Raw genomic sequence first — 16399 nt, 5'->3', positions numbered from 1 at the left:
TAGGAGAGTTTTGTTAAAGTATTTCTAAAAAATATTTTTTCACACGATAAGACTACCAATTTAGGAATGAAATTAATCAATTTTATCAATTACCCAGTGAGTCTTTTTGGAAGTACTTTGATCATTTTAAGAACCTTTTGAGTCAATGCCCACACCATGGAATAGAAACTTGGAGGCTATGTCAAATCATTTATGAAGGACTAGACCCAAACTCTAGAACCATGTTAGAATCAATGTGTCAGGGTCAATTCATAAACAAAGAGCTTATAGAAGCCTGACAATTTCTAGAAGATCTAGCAAAAAAAAGCATACAATGAAAGATTACTAGGAAATCCGATAGACTCACATCTTCAAGAGGGGGTGTAAATCAAGTTCAACCTTTCATAGCTGAAGAGGCTAAATTTGCATCTTTGATCCATAGGATAGAGGCCCTAGAACTCAAGGAGCACACCCAAGTGAACCAAGTTGCAACATCCACTTGCAATGGGTGTTATGCCATAGACCACACAATAGAATGATGTCCTTTCTTGATGGGTCCAACTGAGAATGAAGTAGCACAGGTGAGTGCAGCCTATCAAAGATCCATAAATGACCCCTACGCACCAACATACAACCAGGATGGAGGAATCACCCCAATTTTTCTTGGTCACAAGGGTCAAACTCAAATAGATCTGCCTTCACTCAGCCCAACCTCAGATTCACTCAATTATCAAATAACCCATCAGATTTTGGTAATGATCAAAGACTTAACTCACTAGAAAAGAGTTAAAAAATCTAGCGAAATCGACTGCTAACACCAACACTACATTAAATAACTTCATGCAGACCACGGACCAGCTTTTAACTTTTAACACCCAGACTATTGCCCGTTTAGAAATGCAATTAGTCAATTAGCCATGGATGTGAGTGAAAAAAAAAAGATAAACTACCGAGTCAATCCGAGGCTAATTCTAGAACTCAGAACAATCAAGGACTACAACAAGGAGTGCAGATCAACCAATTAAATACAATTCATATTTTAAGGTCTGAAAAATAAGCAGACAACCATGTCGGTACATCTGAAGATCAAGATGACCCATTGTCTAAATCATCTCATGAGCAAGCGATCGATCAGATCGAGTCTAAGGAGCTAGATAAGTCTAAGGAGTCAACAGAGATTAACAAACCACCCAAACCACTTATAGAATCTACTTCAGGATTTAAACAAGTCAAGACATCACCTACCAATCCTGTAGCTCCTTTTTCAAATAGACTTAGGTCCAAGAGACATTCAGCCCATATAGATCAAATCTTAGAGATGTTTAAACAAGTGAAAGTAAATATTCTTTTATTAGACATGATCCAACAAGTTTCTACATACATCAAATTTCTCAAAGACCTATGCACAAAGAAGAAAATCACTAATATTCTCAAAAAAGCCTTCTTAGCGGTCAGTGTGAGCTCATATCTATCGAGCCACATATCTGTTAAGTACAAAGATCCAAGGTCTCTGATAATCTCTTGTGTCATTGAAAAAACCATCATTAATAGGGCCTTATTAGACTTAGGGGCTAGTGTGAACATCTTACCTTATTTGGTCTATGAAAAATTGGGGATAGAAGAATTAAAGCCTATAGAAATCATATTACAATTGGCAGATTGATCAGTGAGGATTCCTAAAGGAGTTGTGGAGGATGTGTTAATCAAGGTTGGCAATTTCATTTATTCTGTGAATTTTGTGATCCTTGAGACTGAACTAGTGTCTAATCCAAAAGGTCACATTCCAGTAATCTTAAGAAGACCATTCTTAGCAACCACCAACGCTCTAAGCAATTATCGCAATGGACTCATGAAGCTCTCATTTGGAAACATGATCATTGATCTTAATATTTTCAATCTTGAAAATAAAAGGGACCAATCGTTGATGTAAACTTGATCCAGGATGAGATCTATGAGACCATTAACCTAGAAGAAGAAAATTTTGACTGTAATCTCTGATCAGATCAAAAATTTAAAATAGTTTATGAAATTTCTCTATCTAGTGATCAGAGAGTTCATCCATAATGGCAACCACCTATCGAACCACTTGTAAGGATGGATAAACTAATACACAAGCCATCGATTGAGGAAACACCAAAATTAGACACTCAATAGTGGTACAATGTTAAAAAAAATCAATAAATAAAAAATAAAAGTAATAATATACTTATCCATATAAAGATTAATGCTTTGGAGATTAAGATAGGATTAATTTAAAAAATTTAAAAAAGATTTAATATTTTTAGTTTAACTCTCACATTGATTAGTATTAATACTTCAATAATGTACCTCATTGACACTCTACTGAACATCGATGGCTTTTTTTAAAATTATTTGATAAAATTTAAAATTTTAAGTTAAATGATACTTGATTTAAATTCTTTTTTTACTCGAGGATGAGTAAAGTTCAAGTTGGAGGATGTGATAAGTGGTATATTTTTATATTTATTGAAGATATTTTTGATAATTTATGGTGCTAACATCTTTTAAAAATTTAATTTCATAAATTAATTAAATTTTCTTATAAAAATAAAAAATTTTAAAAAATATAAAATTAGAACATATTTATGAAAAATAGATGTCAATTTAATCGAACAATTTGAAGCATCAAATTATGAAAAATTATTGAGCAATTTAATACATATTTTTTTCAATTTTTCAGGTAAAAATTGAAGGAAAAATCAAGTTAAAATATCCTAAAAAATATTAAAAATTATCTTCGGTGCACGATGGACCGATCGCTCAATCCATGGATTTAATAGTGCAGTCCATGGAAATGTTTCATGGTGCACAGCGTGGTTCACAGGCAAGTGACTCATTTTCAAACGATCCGATGGCTGATATCGCTCCGAATATGCGATCGAACAGTTGAGGATGCACGTTACCATATCCAGCGATGGTGGCCTACTACAAATGTGCGATCCGATGGTCCAAATTGATTTGAATCAAGATCCAATGGTTGCTGTCGATTACCAGTTGAAAACTAAGCAAAGAAAGAAATCCAGTGCGCGATCCGACAGTCGAAACTCGATCTGAAGCTTGATCCGACGGCTGCAGTTATTCTCGACTTTGAATAGGAAGAGTTTAGTGGTGATCAATGCTCCAGATTCCATCCGACACATGATCCAATGGTCAAAATTATTCCCCATCGAGAGAAGGACTTGATCTATGTTTTTTTTGAGTGATCTGGGTGGTCCAATGAAGATTCGATGGTCAGAAATTAATGATACGGGTATTATATGATTTTTAAAAATTTTGGGACTCCTTTTGCTATCAGAAAAAAGGTAAAAAATTTATCTATAAATAAGAGATCTGGAAATAAGAGTAGGGAGGAGAAAAAATTAGTGGAAAAGCAAAAAAAATTAGAGAAAAAAATAAAGGAGGTTTAGGGATCCAAGAGAAAGGATGAATATGGAGCTAGAGATCTTGATGCGTGGTTAAATCTCTTCAATCCAGGATACGATAGAGCCTGTAAATAAATTTTTATTTTTTTTATTTAATTTTTATATAATAAAATTATACTTTTATTTTATATCTTTTTATTCTGAGGTATTGATCTAGCCTACACGTCCTATACCCTTCACGACATGCCGTGATCCCTGGATACGATATGTGCCTAGGAGAGATAGATCGTGACATATTAGATTAAATTTTATATTTTATAATTAAATTTAGATAATTTATACTCTAATAGGATGAGCCGTGATCTACTGATACAGTCCGTATCCCTTAGAGATAAGCTATACTAATACCCTAATTACAAAAATTAATATTACAACATAAAAAAATAATAAATCTAATTTGCATGGTAGATTCGAGATTCTTGAGTTATCTCTCTGACTTATTTTTTTTCATAAATTAATTTATATTTGTAATTGAATTCTTGCTATTTTATTCTTTTTTTAATTCTTCTACAATCAATTCTCTTTTATTTCTTCTTCTTCTTCTTCAAAAAAAAAAATCATCCTAGATCCCATGAAAACGATCCCGACTCACTCTATCTATATAATTTGAATTGATTTTTACTCTTGACTGCCTACGACAGTGATCAGTCCATATTTGGTAGTATACTAGGGCCATTTAAATGGATTAGGTAATGGGCCATTAAAACCCCTCACTCCTCCTATCAACCTATGTTGCACGCCGCACCTTTCCCAATTCCCCTTGTCCCACCCATCTCATACGCCATCAAAGACCATGGTTAGGATTTTCTCTTTCCCTCTCTTTCCTTCTTCTTTGTGCCACCACCCTTTTTGAAGACAATGCTGAGGCTATAGTGCTGGACCACAAGGGTGGGTGATAGAGATCCTCCAATTCCTTACCATCCAAAGGCGATGGAGATCGTCTGAGCGCTCACAATTTGAAGGTGAAGGAGGTAGTGGGAGTCAATCAGAGGTCTAAAGCCGAGAGGTGATGGAGGTCCGGAGTCCTCTCCTTTTTCTTGCTGCCCTAGGGGCTCAAACTCCTTTGCTCCTAAGAGCTTGGTCAAGGGTGGAGCTGGAGGAGGTCGAGAGCTCCTGATGGGGCAAAGACAGCCAAGAGCATGGTCAAGGATGAAGCCAGAGGCGGTAAGAGCACGGGTTGGTGAAGAGGCAATCGAGAGCATGGTGAGGGCGGAGAGGCAGGTCAGCAGAGATGCCAGAAGATCGGAGAGGTTTTTAATTTTTTTCTCTTTTATTTTTTTAAAAACAAAATGGGTCATAAATGGGTTGGGCTCTATCTTTTTAAATGGGTGATAAACAGATTGGATCGGATAGCCTGTTTATTAAATAGGTCGGATTCGAATTTTAAAAGCTGACATGTTTAATAAACTGGTTGGGTTCAGGTTAAGAGTCTTTTGACTCGATCCATATCTGATCCGATCCATTTATACCTGACTCGACCATTTGCCATCCCTAGATTTATGATCTAACTTGATATGCATGATTTGCACAGTTAACCGATCTGAATTGCCAGTTCATTGAATACATGAGCTATATCATGAGAGTTCCCATAAATAAGGTGGTGCTAACCATCTTGTGATACTATCGTATATAATTTTTAACTTTTCTTCAATCGTAACCTCCATACTATTGAGTTAAGTATCTTTTAGCAAAGAAGCAAAGTTATTTTAGTAGTGTTATCTTCACCTACTAGTAAAGTGACTTGATGGTAATACTAGAAGAATGAGTCTCAAATATGGTCCATCAAGGTTAGAATGTTTAGTAGTTTTTGTGGGGGCTTATCTTTATTCTTTGTCCAGTGATTTAAGATTCTTTTTTTTCGAAGGAAAATAAAAAAAATATTTTTTACCACAAGATAATTGTCCAATATATCATTTTAACTTACTTGGCTATAGGGACATTGCATTTTTTTGGATATCCAATAACATAAAAAATGGAGGACAACTTGGCACTAGTGACATCTAAAAAGAGAACAAATATGTTAGAATTTTAATTTGAAAAACTATCAAACAAAATACTTAATATACTAAAAATAACTCAAATTTCTTGAGTTTGTAAAAACCAGCTCATTTGTAAAAAAATTGCTTACAGACTTTACAAACCAGATTTCATGTAATATCATGACATATTGTTAAAAATAGAAGTTTGTAAAATTGGCCAATTCGTAGTGCAAGCCAATTGATGATTTTGTTCAGATTGTAGCTAATTAGATCTAATTGGTTGACCTGGTCTAGTTGAATAATCCAATTGATCTAGTAAAATGAGTTGGCTGAGCATTCATGGTGAATTAAATTATTTTGATTATTTAGGAGACAAAACATACAAGTATCGTATATTTCTTATTGGCTTAGATGGAGAAAGCTTATTATGATAAGAATTTAGCAAGGATCAAAGCGAGTTAGTGCAAATCGGTTAGCATGAATTAGGTTTGTATAAGTCGAATATGGTTAGGCTATCAAGAATTAATGTAAACCCCAACATGCACTTACGTAGAATACAAATGTAAGGTGGCTCTTGTATACAATGCGAAAGCCTTTGCATCTCCAACCTTAGCTATTATGCTAACCAAGATGTTGGCTATCATCAGCATACCAGTAAGAAGACCTAGCATTGTTCAATGATCTTCAAACAGAAAGAATATGGTACATGGATTAACACGAAATCAAAATTATGAGATATCTTCCAACTATGGGCACAATGATCTTTCATCGCCGCTCTACTTAAATGAAATAATTTTTGCTTGTGAAATAAGAAAAAAATTACTGCTACTGCGGATGACTACATCAATAAAGGAGAAGAATAAACTAGGGAGCATGACCTCAAAATTAATAACTAGATAAAAGAAAATTATTGATTGCATTCACCATCATGACCAATCAAGTCTGACATTGATAATGCCTAATGAGTGGAATTGATTTCTTATTTTAAGATAAACCTGATCAAATTTGTTTCATGGATCATCATTCATGATCATGAGGAACAAGAAATATAGTGTTTTTGTGGTAATATTGAGGAGTGATATCATGACTTTGAGAATCAATATAATGTGCCATATTGGCATAATCTTTGAACTGATCATTTAGAAAGCTTAAAGGATAAGCTTCTTTTGATTTTTATAGAGATCCTACTACAAATGGATAACAAGATTCAGTTTATTTATAGTGACTCATTTTTCTTATCATGCAAATACAAATTACTTAGCCTATTAGATTTCGTATTTATTATCAAGTTAGACTATCCAAAGGGATTGAATCTAATGGATATTGCTATTGAAGTAGTGAATTGCATATGTTGGCCGCAACCATATTTGATTGATGTCATTTATCAAGTAAATTTTATTTATACATTTTACTCAACTCGAATCACTCAATGAGATCATAAGAATACAATACCCATGACAAGTCCGAGGATTGCACTACTTGATAGTTTGCTCCTTAAAGATGTGCTTGCCGATGCATCAAAAGCTTTCTTTTGTAGGCTAGATGGCTCTTCAAATGCATCTGAGGTCAGTTCATCTACTTTTAAAGAATCAGCATGGGCGTTAGGGCTTTCCTCTAGAGCATCTGTGGGGGCATCAACAACATCCTCTTTTGAAGACTCTATAGGAGCCTCAGCTGTCTCTGGAGCCTCCGCTGAAGGATCGATCATCTCTGATGGGGCCGATATAGGGGCCATGGGTGGTGCACCATCAATGTCGGGTGGGATGATGGGCTCAAAAATTTAGAGCACTGAAATATTATATGGCATTGTCATAACCTTCTTAATCAATGTGGAGGTACATGGGACTCCTAGGATAGCCGATCCAAATACCACCGACTCGTCGGCTTTATGAGCGATGTTCAAGAATCTCATTCTATTAGTAGCAATACTGATGGTTTAGAAGAGGGTGGTGAGGAGGAAGCCCTTGCATGGTATGTGACTGATCTTTCTGATATCATAATAGTCAAGGATGATATGGACTTTCATGACATGCTTAAGGCTTTCTTTGGGAAGGGAGGAGATTGTGGATATTTTAGAGTTGTCAACAACAAGAATGGTGATGGTTTGATAGTGGTTGATTTCATGGATAAGCTTAGTTTGGTTGAGATAGTTTGCTAAAGATGGCGAACTCGGAGAATGGCTCCAGAATAGCTATGATGTTAAAGGCCTTGCCGAAGGATAAAAGGAGGAGGAGGGATCACAACTTGGGGCTTAGGGGCCATCTTGATATGGGTTTTATTTGAGTTGCTAGTGCTAATAGGAGGAGATCGTAGTTTGGTGGGATAAAGGAAGGAGTAGATAAAATATATAAGGAGAGCAACTTTGGGAGAGGAGAGAGGATCGGTTAGATTTGCTATATTTAAAATTTAAAATTATGATTGTGAGAGAATGTCGATAGTTTGTGAGTCAATGATAAACTAAATAAAAAGTTTAAGTTAGCATGACAACTAAGAAGATAACAGTTCTGATACCATGCTTGGTGATAGATCTAGACTATGAAGAAGTTTAGACTATTAGAGATGACTTGTTAGAGCTAGGACCATTCAATAATCTGATAATTCGAATGGTGGATGGATTTATTATCTAACTTAATATGGTATAGTTTGCATAGTTAATCAACTTGAATTGCTAGTTTATTGAACACATGAGGTATATGGTGAGAATTTCTATGAATATGATGGTGCCAACTATGATGGCCTGGTCCAATTGGACCAACCCATTAGAAATTGGCCCACATCCCACCCGAAACTAAGAAAAAAAAGAAAAGAAAAGAAAAAGAGAGAGAAGGATTTTCGCTCTCTCTCCTTCTCTCTCTAGGGTTTGTCTCTTTTCACCCTCTCTCTTTCTCTCTCTATCCAATCCATGGATCCTATAAACTTGATATGATCTTTCCAAAGAGGTCCGAAATTATTTTGATATCCATGCAAGAGATCAGATTCCATCTCGGACATGTTGAATACCTTTAAAATCTATTATTGATGATCCTTGTTGATCGATCTTGATCTTGATTTCGATATATTCTTTATGATTTCTTGATCAAGTCATTTAGATCTGAATCTCAACTAGAAGGCCCTAAATCATCTTGGTGCCCAGACTGTCTGTTGGATTGACCATCTAAGCTGCAGTCTTCTTTTTTTATGATTGAATTTATTGAATAAGAATTAATTATATTTTTAATATGTTAAATAGGTTCGATAAATTCATTTAGTGAAGTTTGAAGGGCTAGGATCGAAAAGATAAGTAATCCCTACACTCCTTATTTATTTTTGAATTACCATTTGCTTTCAATACTTAAGATTTTATAAAATATAAAAAGAATATTTGATATCAGTGATACTATATTTTCTTAAATTAAGGATTAAGCATACGATATTATATAAATCATGTATTATCATAAAAAGTATGATTTTATAGATATTCTAATATTAATGATTTGATTATGAATTATGAATCCTATATTTATAAAAATCTGTATAGTTATTGAAAATACTAATTGCATGATTGTTTCACTTTATAGATCATGAATAATGTAAAGTTATTAAATATCTTTCAGCTTATTTATTTATGATAAAAGCATGTATTTTAAAAAAATATGATTTAAAAAGTATGATTATAGACTCTCAGATAGCTATGAACGGCCCTTGCCAGTGGGTTATAGTAGTTTGGCACATAGCTTTTGCTAGTAGGTGATAGTAGCTTAGCATACGGTCCTCATTAGTGGGTTATAGTAGCTCAGCATACAGTCCTTGCCAATGGGTCACAGTAGTTTAGTACATAGCCCTTGCCAGTGGGTTATAGTAGCTCGGCATATGGCCTTCACCAGTGAGTTATAGTAGCTCGACACACGATCTTCATCAGCGGATTATAGCAGCTTAGTATACAACCCCCGCTAATAGGTTATAGTAGTTGGTATGATTTGGTTACGATTCTATCATGGCTATAAAGTGATCTTAGCATTTAGTCTGAAAGAATTATTAAGAATTATGATGTGACAAAATGATAGATGATTTATGACTTAATCTATAAAGTTAATATGATTTATGAATTTGTTTATATTATGCATTGAAAATTATGTTTATATAAATTACATGATTTATACATATGCATGAGCATCATTGATTATAATATACTGTTATTATAAAAATTTTATCTTACAATGATAATTATCTTCTCTAAATATTTATTGATGCACGTATAAACTTATGCTTGATCTAGATGAGATAGTATAAGGCTTACTTACTGAGCTGGTATAGCTCATATTTTTTTTTTGATTTAGATGAGTAAGGTTATGAATGAAGAATGATCTAGATTTGAGGGCCTACGCTAGTGAGCTTGGAGATTTTATAGTTGAATTTAATTTATTAGATAATTATAGACTTGTAGTCAATTATTGATGAATTTTGAGATATGAATTTGATATTTGATTTTGGATTTAAATGCTTAGAATCAATCTTAATTTAATTACTTGATGAATGATAGAATTAAATTATTTATTATATTTTATTTATGATAGATTTTAGCTGATTATGGTCAATTGGCTTTATGTTATCATGGTTGTATCCCTCGATAGTATGGCTGTGTTATGTATCGGATTTGAGGTGTGACACCAACCATCTTATGACACTGCTATATATAATTTTTAATATTTTTTTTAATCATAACCTCTACACTACTGAGTTTGGTATCTTTTAGCAAAGAAGCTAAGTTATTTTTGGTAGCATTATCTTCACCTACTAGTAAAGCCACTTGATGGTAATATCGAAAGAAGGCACTCAAATATAGTCCATCAAGGTCAAAATGTTTAGTGATTTTTGTGGGGGCTTATCTTCTTTCTTTGGCCAGTGACTTAAGTTCCCCTTTTGCTAAAAGAAAAGGAGAAAATCATCTTTTACCACAAGGTAGTTGCGCAATATATCATCTTAACCTGCTTGGCTATAGGGATATTGCATTTTTTTGGATCTCCAATAACACAAAAAATTGAGGACAACTTGGCACTGACGGCTTCTTAAAAGAAAATAAATATGTTAGTATTTTTATTTGAAAAACTATCAAGCAAAACTTAATATACTAAAAACAACTCAAATTTTTTGTGTTTGTAAAAACCAGCTCATTTGTAAAAAGATTGCTTACAGACTTTACAAACCACATCTAATGTAAGATCATGGTATATCCTAAAAAATTGAAGTTCATAAAATTGGCCAATTCCCAATATAAGCTAATTGATCTTGTTTGGGTTGGAGCTAATCAGATCTTAATGGTTGACCTAGTTTAGTCGAATGATCCAATCGATCTAGTAAAATGAGTTGGTTGAGCATTCATGGTGAATTATTTTATTTTTATTATTTAGGGGACAAAACCTGCAAGTATCTTATATTTTCAATTGGCTTAGATGAAAAAAGTTAACTATGATCATAATTTAGCAAGGCTCAAAACAAGTTAGTATAAATCAGTTAGCATGAATTAGGTTTGGATAAGTTGGATATGGTCGGCTATCAAGAATTAATCTAAACCTGAACATGCACTTACACATAATGCAAATGTAATATGGTTCATGCATACAATATGATAGCCCTTGTAGCTCCAACCTTAGCTATTACGCCAACCAAGATGTTGGCCATCATTAGAATATCTTTCTAATACCAGTACGGAGACTAGTATTGTCCAATGATCTTCAAATAGAAAGAATAAGGTACATAGATTAATACCAAATCTGGTTTTCTACGTGTCTTCTAATTATGAACATAATGATCTTTCATCCCTACTCTACTTAAATGAAATAATTTTTGCTTATGAAATAAGAAAAAAACTGCTGCTACTATGGATCACTATGTTAATGAAGAGGAAGAATAAAATAATGAGCATGTTCTCAAAATTAATAACTAGGTAAAAGAAAATTACCGATTGTATTTACAATCATGATTGATCATTTCTGAGATTGATAATACCTGATGAGTGGAATTGATTTCTTATTAAGATAAAGTTGATCATATTTGTTTCATGGATTATCATCCATGATCATGAGGAATAAGAAATATAGTGTTCTTATGGTGATGTTGACAACTGATATCATGACTTCTGGGAATCAATATAATGTGACATATTGGCATAATCTTTGAGCCCATCATTTAGAAAGCTTAGAGGATAGGCTTTTTTTGATTCTTACAGAGATCCTACTACAAACAGGTAATAAGATTTAGTTCATTTATAGTTGCTCATTTTTCTTATCACACAAGCACAAATCACTTAGGCTATTAGATTTCATATTTATTATCAAGTTAGACTACCTTGAGGGATTGAATCCAACGGACATTACTATTGAACTAGTGAATTGCATATATTTGCCGCAACTATATTTGATTGATATCATTTATCAAATAAAATTTATTTATCTATTTCACGTAACTTGAATCACTCAAAGAGCTCAAATGAATATAATGCCCATGACAAGTCCGAGGATTGCACCAATTGATAGTCGGCTCCTCAAAGATGTGCTTACCGATGCATCAAAGGATTTTATACATGAGTTAGATTGCTCTTCAGATGCATCTGAGGTTAGCTCATCTACTTCTGAAGAGTCAGTAGAGGTGTCAGTGCTTTCCCCTGGAGCATCTACATGGACATCAATAGCATCCTCTTTTAGAGGTCCTATAGGAGCTTCAGCTGCTCTAAAGCCTCCATCGAAGGATCGATCATCTCTGGTGGGGCCGATATAGAGGTTATGGGTGGTGCACCATCAATACCGGATGGGATCATGGGCTCAAAAATCTGAAGTATTGAAATATTGTATGGCATTATCATAATCTTCTTTATCAAGTGGAGGTATTTTGGGCTCCTAGGATAGCCGACCTAAACACCACTGACTCATCGGCCTTATGAGTGATATTTAAGAAACCTATTCTTTTGGTAGCAACAACCGTGGTTTGGAAGAGAGTAGTGAGGAGGAAGTTCTTGCGTGCTATGCAGTTGATCTTTCTAATATCATAATAGTTAAGGTTGATATGGACTTTCATGACATGCTTGAGACTTTCTTCGGGAAGGGAGAAGATTGCAAACATTCTAGAGTTATCAATAACAAGGATGGTGATGGTTTAACGGTGATTTCATGGACAAGCTTGATTTGGTTAAGATAGTTGCTAAAGGTAGCGAATTCAAGGAATGTCTCAAAAATAGCTTGATGTTAAAGGCCATTGCAGTGGATAAAAGAAGAGGAGGATGATCACAACTTGGGGCTTATGGGCCATCTTGGTATGGGTTTGGTTTGAGTTGCTAGTGTTAATAAGAGAAGACCATGGTTTGATGGGATGAGGGAAAGAGTAGATGAAATATATAAAGAGAGCAATTTAGGGAGTAGAGAGGGGATCGATTAAATTTGAAGTTCAAAATTATGACTGTGAGAAGGTCGGCAGTTTTTTGAGTCAAGGATGAACTAGACAAAAAGCTTAAGTTATCGTGACAACTAGGAAGATAATTCTTCTGACATCAAACTTGGTGATAGATTTAGACTTCGAAGAAGTTTAGATTGTTATAGATGACTTGTCAAAGCTAAGACCATTGGATAGTTTGATAATTCGAATGGTTGATGGGTTTATAATCTAAGTTAATATGATATGATAAGCATACTTAACTAACTCGAATTATCAGTTTATTGAATACATGAGATGTATCGTGAGAGTTCTCATAAATAAGATGGTGCCAATCATCTTGTGATACTACCATATATAATTTCCAACTTTTCTTCAATCATAACCTCCATACTACTTAGTTTGGCATATTTTTGCATAGAAGATAACTTATTTTTTATGGAATTACCTTCGCTTACTAGTAAAGCCATTTCATGGTAATATCGAAGAATGGGACTCAAAACCCTATCCATCAGGGATAGAATATTTAGTGGTTTTTGTGAGGGCTTATCTTCATTTTTTGGCTAGTGACCGAGGATCCCTTTTTGTTTAAGGGAAAGGATAACAGCTTCTTTCACCACTGGGTAGTTTGCCCCATATATGATCTTAGCCTTCTCAATTATAAGGACATCTCAAGTTTTTGGATCTCCGATGGCAGAAAAAATGGAGAACAAGTTGGCACTAACAACTTCTTAAAATGGTGCTATACTTCCAGAGTACTGTCCAAATAACCTCAGCTAGTCTCAGATGGCTACCCATTTTACATTGCAATAATTAAGCACATGGAGTTACTAGACATTATGGGCTAATAATAGCCATCCTAATAGCTAACTCTTTTGTTCTCTTAATTTCTGCAACCATGCCTGGAATAAAACTATATAGATCTCACGAATAGATAAAGTCAAATGGTTCGTACGAGTGAACCAACCAAATACCTGCGTGTGATTGGCCTGGCCCCTGCATGGCATGTTCTGGGCCTTCTGGCAATGCATCGCACACATGTATGACATGGCTGGCCGAGCTATGCATACATACGAGCATGAGCGCATGTGTGGTAAATCTCTATGGGCCTTCACATCCAACATTTTACTAGTTAAAGAATCCAAAAGAGAGTTTTTTACCTTCGGTGTAGCAAAAATACACCACCCACTTTATTAGACCATGTAGCCATCACTTTCCAACGCATATTTAATGCATGCAGTTCTGTTTTTTCATTTAAAATTTTGAATGACGAAAATACTTCTCTTCTTTTAAAAAAATTATGATATCCTGCGGTCATACTATAATATCTTGTCGTTAAATTATGACTTCTTGCATAATAGCAAGTTATAATTTGGTCACAAATGTCATAAGAAAGAGTATTTTGTCATGTAAAAATTTACAAATTTTTAAAGACAAAATATCTATCCTCTTTATAACTTTTAAAGAAAAATTATGACTTTCTATTGTGCAGGAAGTAATTTGATCGCATGATGTCATAATTTTTCAAAAAAAAAGGACATTTCTGTTATTCAAAATTTTAAATGAAAAATAGAACCGTAGGCATTAAATGCACATTGAAGAACGGTGGTTACGTCACCCAATAAGATGGGGCGGTGTATTTTTGCTGCACTGTATACGATGCACAAAGAATTACTCATCAAAAAATGCAGCTTCACTTGCATTCAACCATCCAGTTTGGGATGCAAATAGGCTCGCCTGCATACCAACTTTTACGCTCTTTGGATTGGGTCTTGGAGCCAATCCCATTAAACAATTTTGCAAATCCTTAGCCATGACTCGGCATTGCATCGCTTCCCCTAGTATGTGTCTAATTATTTTGATGAACAGATTCAAATACAAAGCTTTCATGGTTGAACTTTTCAAGAAAAGAAAAATTGTTCTAAAATTATTTTACAGCAAAATATCATATAACATGAACGACATTGTCATGAATGATCAGGAACCGTATGCTGTGACTTTGCCTTTATGGGTTGTCAAGTAAGAAGACCTGGAATATTCTGCAACCTATATTATGCTAACAACAATAATGAGATTTGTGTCATTAGGAATTGGTAGTCTAGACAATCCATGGATGTTAGGAATACAGAAGTTTTCACATAGAAATATGGAGGGTTTTGTATAGTTCTATGATATGTTCGTGTTTATGTACATATAATAGACGAACACCATCTGTATCTATATACACATATCATTATACATATTTACACACACATATGCATTTAATAATTTCATAATATTAAAAATATTTGATAATAAAAACATCACAAATAAATTAAATATGTTATGCATATTGGAACATGATAAAGAATTTTAACCACACTAACAAGCAATTATCTCTTAACACAAAATACAGACATTACATATCCACAACTGTTACAGAACAACGGCTGAATTCTTTAAATTATATTTTTTATTTTTTAATTTGTAAATGATAAATAATTATTCGTAAATATAAATGATGATGTGCGCATATAATACATTCATTTAGTAGGGGTAACTAGATTGCTACCCTGCTCCAACCGAAAATTGCTTTTTGGACTATGGGATATAAAGTATGATTCTTATTTATTGGATGATATGCGAGAGATACACTTGGATGGTTTGAATGGACTGAGCATGTCGTATACTATTGCAGATAAATCTAACACCATCCATGCATCATGCTTGGCATGCCTATTACATCCAGGCCAACAAAATAGAGGCAAATCATATGTTACATGGCATTCTGAACCATGACATGGACGTGGAAGGATTGAAAAGGACGTGGAAAGATGGACTCTAGACAGAGATGAAGAGTGCTATTGGCTGCTAAAATTTCAGGCATTTATTTTTTTCTCTTACAGATATCTCTTGTTGAAGGAGATGACTATACCTGACTTCTTGTTAGATTCAACTCGTCTTATGGATACCATTCTAGAGAAATAAAAGACATAAATCTGACTCACATCGTGGATTCTAAAATTTGCTAGGAATTTTCTTCAGGTAATGTCATTATCTCTTGCCAAGTTGTCGTTCTACTTAAACTGTCGTCAGATTTTGCTGCTTTCAGTTAGTTTCGTTGTTGGTGGCATTAAAATTTCGGTCCAATGACCATATTTACAGATTCCAACTTATTTTCGTAGACTGCAGGAAGCCTTATTACTTGGCTAACTTGACAATAGTAATATACATTTAACAGAGCTAATATCCTCAAACGTATGTTTTATAATCTATTTTGAAAATTTATGGACAATGGAGTCTTTAAATTAGTTAATCAATAGCTTAAAAGAGCACTTCTTCAAGCATTTTTTTATCATAGTAGGCAAAGTTTGATCAGCACCGACTCTTTTCTGAGAGTGTTATTTGGTTTTGTTTAGTTTGAGGTGCTAAGAAGCTATTGAAGCAAGTAGCAGACTCATAACTGCTCAATTCAAATTCATGATAAAGGTAGAAGTTGAAGTGTAGCATTGGCTCTACTAGAACTACAATCCGTAGAATTGGCTATACTTGCAAGTATATTTGATTAAATTGCAAATAGTTAGGAAAAGGGTAGATGGTTATGATTAATTGTCACAT

The 16399-nt window shown here is 34.1% G+C and overlaps 2 pseudogenes; both read right to left on the bottom strand.

Moving 5' to 3' along the window:
* Positions 1–6836: 6836 nt before the first annotated feature.
* LOC105057532 (fasciclin-like arabinogalactan protein 14) lies at positions 6837–7663 on the bottom strand (annotated as a pseudogene).
* Positions 7664–11862: 4199 nt separating this feature from the next.
* On the bottom strand, positions 11863–12682 carry LOC114914790 (fasciclin-like arabinogalactan protein 14; annotated as a pseudogene).
* Positions 12683–16399: the final 3717 nt, after the last annotated feature.

Source organism: Elaeis guineensis, chromosome 14 (genome assembly GCF_000442705.2).
Source record: "Elaeis guineensis isolate ETL-2024a chromosome 14, EG11, whole genome shotgun sequence".
NCBI lineage: Eukaryota > Viridiplantae > Streptophyta > Magnoliopsida > Arecales > Arecaceae > Elaeis > Elaeis guineensis.
The sequence above is the reverse complement of the archived record's forward strand: the minus strand, read 5'-3'. Positions and strand labels throughout refer to the sequence as shown.